The sequence below is a fragment of the Pseudorca crassidens genome, chromosome 19 (assembly GCF_039906515.1).
Source record: "Pseudorca crassidens isolate mPseCra1 chromosome 19, mPseCra1.hap1, whole genome shotgun sequence".
NCBI classification, from domain to species: Eukaryota; Metazoa; Chordata; class Mammalia; order Artiodactyla; family Delphinidae; genus Pseudorca; species Pseudorca crassidens.
In genome coordinates, this window is record NC_090314.1 from 16,355,860 (window position 1) to 16,367,686 (window position 11,827).

General features: G+C 50.8%; 1 protein-coding gene across 4 annotated transcripts in view; it reads right to left on the minus strand.

The window, feature by feature from the left end:
* RPH3AL (rabphilin 3A like (without C2 domains)) overlaps positions 1–2,247 on the minus strand; it is a 126,162-nt gene extending 123,915 nt beyond the window's left edge. Inside the window, exon 1 of one of the 4 annotated variants that reach the window (XR_010937629.1) lies at positions 2,057–2,247. The gene's annotated coding sequence lies outside the window, so the exon portion shown is untranslated. The remainder of the gene's footprint in view (positions 1–2,056) is intronic. The other 3 variants (XM_067716719.1, XM_067716720.1, XM_067716722.1) reach the window with 3 other exon arrangements.
* Between the last annotated feature and the right edge of the window lie 9,580 nt (positions 2,248–11,827).

The window sequence follows — 11,827 nt, forward strand, 5'->3', positions numbered from 1 at the left end:
CTATATCATAACTCATGCAATCCCTGCAACAACACTGGTGGATGCCAGCACCCCTATTTTACAGACACACCCCAGCACACTGCATGGAGCAGCCCCACGCCAGACAGGGGGGCACAGACAGTGAATCTCTCTCCCAGGTGGCATATCTGGCCCACAGTCTCATTCCTACAACGACACAAGTGTGTGAGTTTGGAATCAGGCGCTGCAGTGAACCGACTGTATAGTTTGGGACACGTCCTATTTCCCCACACCCTGCTTCGTTCTCCGTACAATGCAGGTTTTGTCCAGGGTGAACACAGTAAAAGTTCCAAACACAGTGCCTGGCACACAGTAGGCCTTCAAAGGGAAGAAAAACAAAAACAACCCTGTTTTTTTTTTAAACCAAGCCTGTCTGGGAGAATTAAACAAACAACCACAATCTGTAACCCAGATGACCACGGGCCCAGCTGATGAATGAAATCTTGGCCCAGGGCAGGAATCAGCACTCTGACCCAGAGAGGAGCTTCCTTCAGCCGACCCCACCCGCTTCCCCCAGAACATTCTACACTCAGCCAGGAGACCCCAGGAACAGGCCACTGGGCCCAGCCCGGAGAGGCACGCACCTCCCTTCCAGGCCTCTATGCACAACCTCTGAGCCGCACCCCTGCCCGGCTCCCACTGCTTCCCTACAGAGAGACCTCTGCCCCAGACCTGCCTCTCTCCAACGTCTCTAGGCAGCCAGCCAGAGCCCGCTGGAGACAGGCCGGGGGGCTGAGCCACTGGTCCTCAGCCACGGCTCCAGTTTGGCCACTTTACGCTCTCTTTCCTTAGGCCCCTGCCTGGACCTCCTGCCTGCAGTCCTGGTACCCACTACAGATAAACGAGTCTCTTCAGATAGTCATGAAGCACTCCCCACCTCAAGCACCTTCAATGGCTCCCACTTCTCCCTGAATCCAGTTTGGAGTCTGTATCCTGGGATTCGAGACCCTCCACGATACAGCCCAAACCCACCCTCCAGTCTCGACACGACTCATACGTCGCAACTAAAATGGATTATACCAAGATTCGCACACACGCACTTGCACGCTTGCCAGTTCCGTTGCACCCTCTCCCGCCTCCACCTAGCTGGATCCTACCCCTCCCCCACCCCTGCTTACTCCTCCAGGAGCCCTTTCCTCTCCAAGCCTGTGAATTTCTCCAGCACGCTCTTCCCACACCTCAGGCGTTCCCATGCCACCTGCCATCCGTACTACTCTTTACTTAATATTTTCCTTTAAATCAACACACTCTTTTACTTAAATTTATTTTCAAAGGAAACTTTATATCTCCACCATAAACAGCAAACCGTATCATTTGCTATAAATAGAAGGGAACTTTAAAAAGTTACGTTCTAATGCACATGAAAATACATAGTCATTAAAATGTTTTAAGTGCTCGTCTGTAGAATATACTTAATATTACTGTATAATATACTTAAAAATCCTCTCACACTCTAAGAAACGCCGCCTTGGCATTTCTTTATTTTTGCCTCCTTCTGGCCCTTGGTTTTTCTGGTCCTGTCCCACAGTTTTCTGAGGACTTGTCACAGTCTTATCCTAGTTGACCCCAAACAACAGCACTTGGGGGGCTGCAGCCCCTCTTCCAGTGCCTACACACAGCGTGACGTGCAATAAAAATATTTAACGAAAGTTCCATTTGCTCAGTTATAGTAACACGGCCCCTTTCTCCACCTGGCCCTGGGCCGATCCGCCTCTCAACTTTCCAAAATACACATCCCCTCCTCCAGCCACCCCTAAACCCAGCCCTGTCCACTGGGGTCTCTCAGAGGATGGTACAGCGAGTGTGGCAACTGTCAGGGAGGGGCTGGGGGGCTCCCCCCATTCTCCGACCCCTGCCACCTCTTCCTGGGAAGCAGCAGGCCCTGGGGTAACCCGGAAAAACAAGTCAACCATTAACGACACTCTCCCAGCACAGACACACCCTTCCCGAGTGTTAGCAAAGTTCTGGGAAAACTCCTGGCTCCACAAAATACAAAATCTTCCCGTCACCTCGTTGCCAAAGACCCCGAAACACCTACCGGGAACCGAGGGGACCTGGCCTGGGCCTGGCCCTGCTGGCACCCCAGGCAGAGGAGGTCCGGCTCCCGCCCACCACGTGTTGCCAGGGGCGACCCTGATGAAGAGGAATCACTGGGACTTAAGTCAATAAGCGGCAGCTGCGGGTAGGCCCAGCTGGAGCCAAACCAAGGCCTGGATTCTCCTCGGTGGACGGTGGAGGGAAGCCCAGCTGAAGCCCGCCCTCGGCCAATCACGGGTGACCAAGTCCCCCCAATGACATCTTCTAAAACTGAACAGATAAGGGACACTCTCTATTAGCGGGAGGCCTCCCTTGGGAACGTTTGCATTCTTTTTGTTTTTTTTCTTTTTTTAAAGTCTTGCCACTTTTACGTAAAAGTTTTAAGGATTTTGCTGTTGTTATTTTATCTATTTATTTTTTGGTTATCATTTTATTTTTTGTTGTTGTTTCTAAAAAGGGCACATTTTATGGAAAGGTATCAAAGCCATTCATTCCAGGCAGTGGTCATACGTGAGGTGTCAGCATCTCATGACTTCCTGAAACTTCAGCTGCTGGGGGCGAGGCAACAACCTGGGTGTAGCTCCCCAGGAAGAAGGTTTACCGAGGCCCAGACAATGTGACGAATGCCGCAAATGGAGTGGCCTCCCACATGCAGCTCGAGGAGGACAAGGGTCATGAAGGGACAGCCTGACACCTGCCTGCAGGGAGAAGGAAGGTGACAAGGATCCCCTTCTTGCCCTTTTCATAGTGCGAACAAGCTAATGACAGAAAAAAATCTGGTGGTGAGAAAAACACCACATCTAGCAACTATCCCTCATGGGGGACAAAATCAGGTGCTACAAAGAGGGATGGATGGACGTAATCATGAAGAGGTTCTCAAACTGGGTGCCATGTACCTCATTGGGGCTGCTGATTAATGCGGGGGAGGTGGGTAAAGGGGATGTATTCCAACCTAGCCCAGGGCAACGCTGCTCTTGTCAGCTTCCTCTACTGGAGTTTCAGGGAAGACAGCCTTTGAAGAGAAGATGCTGTGGCTAAAAACGTTGAGAAGTGCTAATGAGTGATCCCGGTTGTATCACGTAGGAGTGATGTGAGTCTCTCTGAGTCTGTGGAAAGTGGTCGCCACATACCCAGGTGTGCCGGGAACCCACTGGTCCTTCATCCTGAGTGGGTGCTCTGACTTTAGGAGAAGCGACAGGTCCAGCCTGGCCACTCTGCCCTTCTCCTGGCAGGACCACAGGCTGGACACTGCAGGCACAATCAGGCCAAGCCTTGAGCTGAGTCAAACGTCCAGATAAGAGACTCCATAGTGACGGGGGCCCAATGCAGACATTAGAGGCGGATTTGTGGATCCAGGGACCAAAGGCCAAAGAGAAGTGAAAAGTGGTGTCAGTGGCTGGAGGCGGCCTCTGGGACACACACGGTGGAGAGAGGTTGGTTTCCACGTGCTCCCGGCAGCTTGCTCCACAGAAAGGCTGACTCTGTTTGAAGGTCCAGGATGGACCAGACCTGAGGATGTGAAGAGGCCCGAGTGTACACGCTCACTCAACAGAGAACAGCGGGTGTGCTGCTGCCCTGCTATGCAGTTGGCGCCCTGAAAGCTGCCTCCAGACGGCCGGGGCCTCTGCTGGCCTTTCACGATGGACGTACATTCTGTCTGCCCAGCATCCCTCTCTTTGAGAACGACTCCCCCTCAGGGCCAAGGAAATCATGCCCAGTTCTTCTGGGTGGGAGAAACAGGCCCTTCCTTCCTCTTCCTCAGGGTGAATGTGACTGGGGCCGGCTGACTAGAATATCCCCACCCGCTGGGCACAGTGACTGACCGGGGCCCAGCTTCCCTGGGCTCTCACCAGAGTTACTGAGAAGTACCCTCTTTCTCTGTGACAGCAAGCTATGAGAGCAATGTTGGCCTGAGATGGCCAATGGCCATCTTGCTGCCACTTGGAAACAGCCTGAGAATAAAGCCAAGCAGAGTTGAGAGATGGACATAATCAACTGCTGGATCCAGCCATGCCTGAACCACTCTTTTGGTTCCAAACTTGCACATCAAGTGTCCTGGGTATGTCACCTATCCAGGAGCGGGAAGGGATAAGAATGCACCACATGTACTAACCTGAGTGAGCCTGATGTCTTAACAGAAATGACAGGAGCCCTGGAAGTAAGCTTCCTGCCCCCATGCCAACTACCGCTTTGGAGCCTGTGCCAGCAGCTGCCCGGCTCAGGGATGTTAGGGCGGCAGTTGCTTTCCTCTGAAGCGCCCAGTGCTCATTCCTAGGCTTCCTTTGGTTTCTCTGCAGCAGTCACGTGGTCCACAGAGAGCCCCTCCACTGGGGCCTGCTTCCACGGTCCCTAGATGATGTGGCAGCCTCCTCTGTCTCAGCATCCACCAGACCACTGCAGGAAGTTGACACGCTTGTTCACACCTCCAGGGACACAGGAAGCTGCCCTGGGTCATCCCAGACCCTTGGCTCATCTCCCAGGTTCCAAGTTCAGGCTCCATTGTCCACCTCTGGCCACCCCAGGTTGGCCGGTCTTCTGGGCTAATGCAACCAGAACGAACGTGGAAAGGAGGCCTCGCGTGCTGGCTCGAGAGCCTTCAGCACCAACATGTGAGGAGCGTGTGTATCCGTTAGCATCTCTCCACCCTGCCTCATCCTAGGATCCAGGAATCACAAGCAAAAAGGTCCCATTGCCATTGCATCTCCTCACTCTCCAGGCAAAACCTCACCGGGTGGGCCTGAACAGTGAAAGCAGGCGCCAAACTGCTTAACAAATCCACACATAAGGGCTTCCCTGGTGGCGCAGTGGTTGAGAGTCTGCCTGCCGATGCAGGGGACACGGGTTCGAGCCCTGGTCCGGGAAGATCCCTCATGCCGCAGAGCAACTAAGCCCGTGTGCCACAACTACTGAGCCTGCGCTCTAGAGCCCGCGAGCCACAACTACTGAAGCCCGAGCGCCTAGAGCCTGTGCTCCGCAACAAGAGAAGCCACCGTGATGAGAAGCCCGCGCACCGCGACGAAGAGTAGTCCCCGCTCGCCACAACTAGAGAAAGCCCGCGCGCAGCAATGAAGACCCAACACAGCCAAAAATAAATTAATTAAAAACAAAAGATAATATGCTACGTGTGATCAACGCACGTTCTGTTTAAAATGAGAAATATGTTGGCCACAGTGCTATTGGGTAAATCAGCTACACAGAGCCCCTAGAGAGCTGGGCCAGGCTGGGGGCGGGGGAGGGCAGAGCATGGCTGGGGCTGAGTCCTGGGGCCAGAACCTGAAGAGCGTGGTCCCCAAGGGTCAACAGGCACAGGAGAGGAAGGAAGGAAACAAAGTCCAGGGAGCCCAGGCACTATCTCCACCACCCCCAGGCCAAACTGGGGCCTCCCTGATTTCCCCAGCTCTCCCACCAGCCTGCCCCTGCCTGCCTGGGGCCCCTCCCACCCCATCCCTGCTCCACTCACAAATCTGCTGCCCAAATCAAGCCTGTGGGCAAAGCTCCAGCAGCTGGCTCGGACTCTCCTTTCCTGGTGTGCTCCCTGCCACTGCTCTAAAAGCACCCCAAAGTCATTCTGGCTCTTCTCTCCTCCAGATCTACCTCTCTGCCTCGGTTCCTGCTGCCCCCAGGGCCCCAGATGTCCCCGCCTCCACCTCATCCTTCCAGACCCAGCAAAGGGTCCTGCTACACCATGGAGCCTGCCTTGCTTTCCCCTTCCCTCTGGTAGCAACCTCTCCTCCCCTGAAGTCCCTTAGCCCCTTGCCTGTCCCCTCCCTGTAGCACTGAGCATTTGACACCTTATATTTATGTTCTATCTTCTACTGGGCAGTCTGCAACCGCTTCGCCTCTGCATTCTCTTTATTCTTTCAGTCATTCATTCCACAAATATGTACTGAGCACCTACCATGTGCTGGACCCTGTGCTAGGGCTGGGGATACCATGATGAACAAGACAGATACTGTCCCTGCCACCTTGGAACTCACATCTCGGTGGGGGAAACACTAAACAAACAAACGTAAATAAATATATCCATATGTGCTGTGATACAGGCCCTGAGAGAAAGGTGCAAGGGGGTGTGATCTGTGAGCTCTGATGTAGAGAAGAGTCAGGAAAGCATCTCGGAAAAAGCGATGTTAAACTGGGATGAGGCAGGTGAGCACAGTGGGTCAGGCACTCTTTCTAGGCACATAATAGGTGTTTTCTAAATCTCTGTGGAACAAGTAAATGACTGTAATGAGTCAGAAATTCCTAGTATGTCCCCTGTGTCCCTCCAGACACACTTACGACCCGTCATCACCCTGATGGGTCCCTCCAACTGGCACCTAGAGGCGGTTTACAGCAAGCACACCTCCTATGGACAACAGGACATGGTGTCCACTCATGTCACCCCTGCAGAGGTGCTTGCCACGGCTTCCTGTGGCTCTCCACTCAGAATTCCCTCATGACTCCCAATACCACCATCACCCCCAGAGCTGGAATAGCAAGCAAGTGGTTTTGTCCTGTATGCCGACTCCACACCGTTGGTAATAGCCGCCTGGAACACCATGCTTGAAGGACTCTGCAAGGCTCTCTCTGGCCTCAGTGTGAAAGGACTGTGATCGATTAGTGATGTCTAGCATGGGAGGAGGAACAGAGAGCAGTGGCACATGTGCCACGTATTTCCCTTGCCCCTCAGGGTCTCGTGGATGACCACCCAGGCAAGAAATTCCCTTCAGATCTAATTGCCTGGAAAAGCACTCAGCGTCTGGCCTCCGGCTTCTTATGGACCCCATGAACCGTGTAAATAATACATTTTTTTTCCTGCTTTGATCACTCATTAGCTCAGAGCTAAATCTGCGGTTCAACCATAGTAAAGTGGGCCTAGCTCTGTGGCCTGAATATGTGTCTTAACTCTCTCCCTGCTTGTGACCTTCCAGTTAATCTATGTTTTCCCTGATCTTATTTTTATGGGTTTCTATTTAATCACATACACACACACATATACAAGCATATCTAAAAAATATCTATACATAGCTCTGGCATTAAGTATCTACTTTATACCTTTTTATTATAAATACACTTTTCTCTAATTCCTTATATAGTCAAGATATACAGAGAAATACATGTTCTGGTTAGTATCTCAATGCCTTTGCAGAACAAGGCGGAGGCATAAATGGAGGGATGGATGGATGACAGACAGGAAAACCAGGAAGAATAAGCTGCAGACGGTGCCTGAGAGAATTCCGAAGATCGTTCCGCTCTGTTGTGAACAGAGTCCGGGATCCGAAATCAGAAGGCAGGCTTTTAGTCCCAGCTCTGACCAGCTGTGTGGCTGTGAAGGGTAAACAATTACTGACACACCCCCTCCATCCCATGCCCAGGCAACCTGAGGGTTTATCAGCTATTAAATGCATATAAAACAATCTGCCCTACTTCCTTTACTAGGTTATAAGAGAAATTAAATGCAGAGGTTTGTGACTGCTAATCAGAGGTAAGGCACCAGCTGCGTGCATGCCACCAGCATCGTTATTAGTATTGGAAACAACATTCCAGGCAACCAGCACACGGCTGTAAAGAAGCCGCCAAACAGCTCAGCCTCCTATAAATGCTGCAGGAATTCAAAGAGAAATGGGCCTTTGGAACTCACATCTGCATGCAGTGTCCTTCCTTGTCCCCCCTCTCTGATGTCTGAGAGAGTATCTGACTAAAGGATTTCAATTCCCTGCTTCTCACAGCGAGAGAAAAAGCCCCGTCCAGGATCAATCCCCCTCCTTAGCACTGGAAATGGCTGTGGGGTGAAGGGCCTGGGGCTCCCTGTGTCTCCCCACCCCCAGCGGTCTCCCTTCCACAGCATTCCCTGCACAAAGGGCGGGCGGCATAGCACGCCTTACCAGCAGGTCTGCTGAAACCAATGAGCTGAGGCTGGAAACGGTGGGGCTGGGGACGTGACTGGCGGCTGACCCTCACACATGCCCCCCACTGGACCTCACAGACACCTCCTGTCCCCTCCTGTCCCCAGTCAGAGGCCCATTTATTCCGCAACCACCAGGGCCTCCAGGCATCCGATTCAGCGCCACTGAGTTTCAAACAGCAGGTGAAAATGAGACAATGACAGTAACTGGGGTCCTTTTCAACAAGTTTTTCAGCAGGGCATGAGCTAGACCTTGCTTTTCTGGGAAAATGGACAGAATTCACAAAGGTAGTAAGACTCATTCTAAATTCTGGAATGTTCCCTGCCCAGTTAAGGGCTGAAAGTGGAGGCCCAAAGGGGAGGGGAGATGGATAGTCAGAGGGCTGTTTATAAGCCAGTTCAAGTGATAAAATAAAGTCCCCTGTGGTTTATCCCTAGGGACAGACCCATCTTAGGCAGTGAGTTCTCCAGAGTGGTGGGGGAGGGACCCTTGACACAAGGACGCTTGCATCCCATTGGACGCCCCTTCTTCTCTCTGGTCTCACCAGCTGCCCAGCTGCCTTCAGGCGTGGGCTCCAGAAGCCTCCAGTTTACACTGGGACCAGCCTCCTCAGGCCCAGCTGACTCTTCCAGGGGTGCACTCAGCCCAAGCTGGTGTGTTGAGGTCCCTTCCTTGAGAATCTAGGAAATGGGCTAAGAGACTTCAGTTTTAACTCAACTGCTCTCTGGAATAATAAGATGCAAATTTAGGAGCTGATGGAGGGGGCATTTTCCCCAGGTGGGAACGCCCAGGGAAGAGAAAGGTGGTCTGCGGTGAGAGAAAAGAGAGAAGAGCCGAAATAGAGGATGGCCTGGGCTTCTGTGACATGCTCCAGTGTCCTGGCAATAAATCCCCATTTCTACAGTTTATTTATTTATTTATTTTGCGGTACGCGGGCCTCTCACTGTTGTGGCCTCTCCCATTGCGGAGCACAGGCTCTGGACGCGCAGGCTCAGCGGCCATGGCTCACGGGCCCAGCCGCTCCGCGGCATGTGGGATCTTCCCGGACCGGGGCACGAACCCGTGTCCCCTGCATCGGCAGGCGGACTCTCAACCACTGCGCCACCAGGGAAGCCCCTCTACAGTTTAATGTCTACTGTTTGCAGCGAGGCGGCCCTAGTTAGCCACAAATCCTACTTAGCCTGATTAATATGATGTCCATTTCCCTCCCCCTCTCTCATTAAGCACAGAGATCTCAGCCACTCTCTGGGTTGATCAGGAATACCTGGGAGGATGCAAATCAGTGGCCTGTGGAGAGCAGAGGTTGCGTTGCCAGAGGGACCCAGGTCTGGCTCCATCTAGTGGGGTGACCTTAAACAATAACCTCCCTGACAGGTAGGTTTCTCTCTCACCTGGGCTACCCTGACGCCTCCCCAAGTCCACTCCTGGCCCTTTCCAATCTGTTCACCAGGGCTTCTCTGGTGGCACAGTGGTTGAGAATCCACCTGCCAATGCAGGGACCACAGGTTCGATCCCTGTTCCGGGAAGATCCCACATGCCACAGAGCAACTAAGCCCGTGCGCCACAACTACCGAGCCTGTGCTCTAGAGCCCGTGAGCCACAACTACTGAGCCTGCGTGCCGCAACTACTGAAGCCTGCACGCCTAGAGCCCGTGCTCCACAACAAGAGAAGCCACTGCAATGAGAAGCCCACGCACCACAACGAAGAGTAGCCCCCGCTCACCGCAACGAGAGAAAGCCCGCGCGCAGCAATGAAGACCCAACTCAGCCAAAAATAAATAAATAAAATAAATTTATTTAAAAAAAAAAAAAGTCACAACGAGCTCTTCAAAATGCCAGCCCTGCAACGGAGCCACCTACAGGAATCCTCCAGTGACTTTCTACTGCTCTAATGATAAAACCAAAGGCAGCCCAGCCCAGCCCAGCCCAGCCCACCTGGGGCCTCTGGTAACACACCACACTCTTTCCCCTTGGGGCCTGGAGACACCCTGATACTCCTCCCTGGGGCATGCTTCCCCAACTCTACTCCTCCCAACCTCCTTTGCCTAGTTACCCACTTTGATTTTTTTTTTTTTAACTAACACTATTTTGAGATTTAATTTAGGTACTATAAAATTCACCCTATTAAAATGTACAATTCAGTGGTTTTAGTATATTCACAGTTATGCAGCCACCAGCACTCTCATTCCAGAACATTTTCATCTCCCCCAAAAGAAACTCTGTACCCATTAGCAGTCACTCCCCATTCCCCCCTCTCCCCAGCCCCCAGAAACCACTAATCTTTCTGTTTCTATGGATTTGCATATTCTGGACATTTCATATAAATGGAATCACACAGTCGGTCGTCTTTTCTATTCTCTATTTCCCTTTTTGTGCTCTAATCTTTATTACTTCTTTCCTTCTGCTTGCTTTGGATTTAGTTTGCTCTTCTTTTTCTACTTTAAGGTGGAAGAAGGCTAGTGATTTGAAGTCTCTCTTTTTTTTTTTTTTTGCGGTACGCGGGCCTCTCACTGTTGTGGCCTCTCCCGTTGCGGAGCACAGGCTCCGGACGTGCAGGCTCAGCGGCCATGGCTCACGGGCCCAGCCGCTCCGCGGCATGTGGGATCTTCCCGGACCGGGGCACGAACCCGTGTCCCCTGCATCGGCAGGTGGACTCTCAACCATTGCGCCACCAGGGAAGCCCTCTCTTCTTTTTTAATATAGGCAGTTACAGCTATAAATTTCCTCCTGAGCACTGCTTTAGCTGCATCCCATAAGTTTTGGTACGTTGTGTTTTCTTTTTCATACATCTCAAAGTATTTTCTAATTTCTCTTATGATTTCTTCTCTGACCCACTGGTTATTTAGGAATGTTTTTACTTTCCACATATTTGTGAATTTCCCAAATTGCCTTTTTGTTATTGGTTTCTAATTCCATTCCACTGTAGTCAGAGAACATACTCTGTAGGATTTCAATCCTTTTAAATGCATTGAGGCTTGTTTTATGACGTAATATATGTTCTCTCATGTGCACATTTAAAGAATGTGTATTCTGCTGTTGTTAGGTGGAGTGTTCTATAAATATCCGGTAGGTCTACTTGGTTTATAGTGTTCTTCAGGTCTTCTGTTTCCCTACTGCTCCTCTGCCTACCAGTTCTGTCCATTACTGACAGTGGAACCTTGAAGTCTCCAACTATTATTATTTCTCCCTTCATTTCTCTTAGTTTGTGCCTCATGTATTTTGGGGGCCTGTTGTTAGGCGCATCATGTTTATAATTGGTATGTTTTCCTGATAAATTGACTCTTTTATCATTACAAAATATCCTGTTTGTCTGTAGTAAATCTATTTTGTCTAATATGAGTGTGGCCACGTCAGATTTCTATTAGTTACCGCTTGCATGGTATATCTTTATCTTTTTACTTTCCACCAATGTGTATTTTTGAATCTAAAGTGTTTTGTAGATAGCACAGAACTGGGGTTTTTAACTTATTCTGTCAATCACTGTCTTTTTATTGGAGTGTTTATTCCATTTGCATTTAATATAATTACTGATAAGATAGGATTTATGTCATTTTGCTATTTGTTTTCTATATAGTCTTATGTCTTTTTGTTCCTATACTCTTCCCTTACTGTCTTCTTTCCTGTTAAATAGGTATTTTCTAGCATACCATTTTAATTCTTTTTTTTTAACTTTATTTTATTTATTTTTGGTTGCGTTGGGTCTTTGTTGCTGCACGTGGGCTTTCTCTAGTTGTGGCGAGCGGGGGCTACTCACTGAGGTGGCTTCTCTTGTTGAGGAGCACAGGCTCTAGGTGAACGGGCTTCAGTAGTTATGGCTCGCGGGCTTCAGTAGCTGTGGCGCATGGACTTTGTTGCTCTGCAGAATGTGGGATCTTCCTGCAGGGCTC